We start from the raw sequence: 3,442 nt of genomic DNA, 5'->3' as shown, positions 1-3,442 counted from the left end.
ACATAATGGGCCCTTCAGTTCTGGCGTCCCATGTCGGGGACAATTCCTTAGGCCAAACGCTCGGCCGCTGTCGACGTCAGCAGAGCAGTCGGCGCAGCGTGTACCTGAAAGAAAGAGAGGCTGATATTTATATATTGCGCTCTCTTTCCTTGTCTTATAATTTGCCTGCACTCGACGCTAGCAGTGACAAATTTCGGCCGGTCCGTCATTCTCTTTTTCGCCTTACAGTTATGTTCAGTTAGCAACCAAAATTTGGCCGGTAAAATTTGTGTGACGCAGCGAAATGTGTATGCCATTTCATTTTTCAATTGGTCCATAATATTTTTTAAATAATAAAATATTAAAAGTTGTATCTCCACAAAAATTATTTGTGCTTTTACTCAATAGAAAGGGTATACATAGAAGCATTGGCACGCGGTAAAAGCGATGATGAATCAAAAGAAAACGGGAAAGCAAAATCATGACTGGCTGTATTTTTTGACTGTCAATCGAAGAGAACAACGTGCTTAAATTTGTGCGTAGACAATTTGTAATTGGCGATTTAAAAAATTGTACAAGTGTTTACCAATTGTATTAAAAGTTAGGTAAGTGGCATTTTAATTCATTTACATATATGCAGTTGATATTAATTAAAATAACCGGTAGGTTTATGTCCGGTTTGCTATTGTTTCTGGGTAGAAAAATTCTTGCAATATGTACATTAGGGTGGACTTAAAATAAAAAAAACTATTTTTTTTTTACTTTTTCTTTCTTTTATGGATTAAGGATACAAAAAAGTCATATATGAAGGGGTGAGAGCATGGCTTTAGAAATTTCATACAAAATAAGTCCACCCTAATGTACATACATACACACATTTCCCGTGGCCAGCGCTAAAAATGCTTAGGATCTCGCTGCGGTCTCTACTTGATTTAAAAAGGTAAATATAAAAATATACAAGTAAAACATATTTTTAAAACATATGTCTGTCTTTAATTTTTTCAGGATCCTTCGTCAAATATTCTCGCGGACAAATTCATGAGGACGGCAATCTTACATAAAAATCAAAAACAAAAAAAAAACAAGGGGTATTATTTATAATTAATTGTACGAAAATGTAAGTAAAACAATTGAACACAAAATACAATTTATAAAATGAAAGAGCCAATAAAAATTACAAATAAATTTGTATGTTTCTTATTTTATATAATGCAAGGAAAGAATTTTTTTGTACATGAAATTGCTGATGACATTTTTAAAAAGTCATCCATGAAATCACCTAGGACACAAGGTGACACGATGATAAATTTTCCTAAGTGACAACCCATTGGACAAGTTCTGAATGTCCCTCGTGAAATCATAAGGGACATGTCACCGGTTGGTGACATCTCAAACGACAATTTCGTATAAGGCCCTTGGTAAATCCCCGGGGACTTCGAAAAAATTTCATTTGAATTGTACTGAAGGAAAAAGCGGAACTCCCATACAATTTTCTCTATGTGGCGTCCTCGGTTCGTCCTCGAGTACAGACGACCTGTCCTCGGGTTTTCCTTTGGTGATTACTGAGAGAAAAGTGACATCTGGTACTGAAGGGGGGTTATACACTCTAATACATATCCATAACCGTGTATACTCGAACATACTAATAATATAGTCAGTGACTTCTCCTACTACACAGCGTTGTGCAGGCGTTGTCATCCAGCAAAAGGTAACATTGTTTTTATTGCTATTGATATTTTTGATGATATTGATAATCCTAATCCTTTCCAGATTCTGCTCTGCGCTCTTTAAAGCTCGATACGAGTCAGACTCGCCTTCGCCTTCCAGCCTCAAAGAGCAACTTCGCAAGTTGTTCTTCAATGAGCGCGATGGGATTGGGCCGATGGAGGTGAAACTGTGCGGCGTGTTCAAGGCCGACAACTCCTCCTCCTCTTTCGAGCCGGGCAGGCAGGAAGACGCGTCCGAGTTCCTCGGCTTCCTCTTCAGCCAGCTTGCCGCGCTGGAGGACGACACCAGAAGACAGCGTCCAGTCAAATTATCGTTCGGCGGGCTCCGATCTTCATATAATCTGTGCCAAATGTGCTCTGCCACATATGTACAGTGAGTCGCAGCACGAGGCCTTTATGTGGTTCCTCGACTGCGAGGGATCGGAGTCCGAGTCCGTCGGATCGATGGTGGCGCGTGCATGGGAGTCCGAGAGCGCCGAGTTTCCGCACCAATGCACAGTGGTCGGGCTTGTATGGAGCCGCGTCCATATATACTTCTAGATGTGCTATCGCCATGAAACTTTTACCAAAAATCTAGATAAATATTATAAATGTATGTTATACAAATTGGCCAGATCGTATCACTATATCCTATATCTTCCATAGGAACGATTTTCTCATTTAAATGAGAGGGCAATCAAAAATTAATTTTTTGTAATAATAACAAGTTTGTTTGTTTACCGTACGATATTTACAAACTTAGAACTGCAATATAAAAATGTGGGAGTGATTACTGAACTCCACCAGCACAAAAAAAAATTATAAAAAACAAAACGAACAATAATAAGATTTAATATCATTTTAACATTTTTTGATCGAGTAGCGAAATAGTTGACTCTAAAAGAGTTGACTTTTGGTTATAACTAAGTTTTTTGTCCATAAAAAAATCAGAACTTAAAAGCAATCTGTTAAATAAATCTATATTTGCTGTCGAATTATTAAATATCCTTACTTTTTGATTCAGCGGCTCCTTTAAAAAGCTTTCCAATCAAAAACCAACCAAAAAGTGTGGTAATATCACATTATTAAAGGCAAAAACAGTATATATACATAAATCGAATATCGATAGGTTTTTGGCATTTCTGGATTATGCGGCCTTACTATTTGTTTTATACTATTCTTCCTCTTTCTACTTGGTTCCTTGTTCAATAAACACGTGTGTCTGCTATCCGCTAAAATATCTGCAACAAAGTGTTTCTTTATTTTTTCTTACTGGATATATACAAAAACGATAAGACAAACCAAGAAGATACTAAGGAGTAATATCTGTGTTCCACTACTAAAAGGCTCTGCGGATCAAGCTGTTTTCTACAGATTTTCTACAAAAAGCTACAAAAGAAAAAGCAAAAACAAGCTACAACAACAGCAAACACAACAAAAAAGATCTTCCTCCTAGAAAAAGGTTCTAAAATAAATCAGGTTAGGTTGCATTTTGTAATGCCACAAGTGCATCGGCACCTTTCGGCAGCTGGACAAAACATTTTTATAATCTTGAAATATTAATAAAAAACAGGATATAAACATCATTGGAGGGTAAGCGGGGGAAAGCACTTAAAACTTTACCTAAAACATTGTAATCCACAAAATTTACGAACTAAATATGACGCACACTTTACCACGTATTTACGCAACACGCAGCAGAAGTTATTAATTCATGTAAATGTATAAACAAAGTATATACCGTTATGAACAATATC

At 36.9% G+C, this 3,442-nt stretch overlaps 1 long non-coding RNA gene across 2 annotated transcripts; it reads left to right on the top strand.

Annotated features, from left to right (window-relative positions):
- On the top strand, positions 1-1,087 carry LOC138911883 (uncharacterized). Of its 2 annotated transcripts, none has more exons than XR_011417517.1 (3): positions 1-584; positions 646-919; positions 985-1,087. It is a non-coding gene; the product is annotated as an uncharacterized lncRNA (long non-coding RNA). The 2 variants fall into 2 exon arrangements; XR_011417518.1 differs by having other exon boundaries at positions 2-584; positions 766-919.
- Positions 1,088-3,442: the final 2,355 nt, after the last annotated feature.

Source organism: Drosophila takahashii, chromosome 2L, assembly GCF_030179915.1.
Source record: "Drosophila takahashii strain IR98-3 E-12201 chromosome 2L, DtakHiC1v2, whole genome shotgun sequence".
NCBI lineage: Eukaryota > Metazoa > Arthropoda > Insecta > Diptera > Drosophilidae > Drosophila > Drosophila takahashii.
The sequence above is the reverse complement of the archived record's forward strand: the minus strand, read 5'-3'. Positions and strand labels throughout refer to the sequence as shown.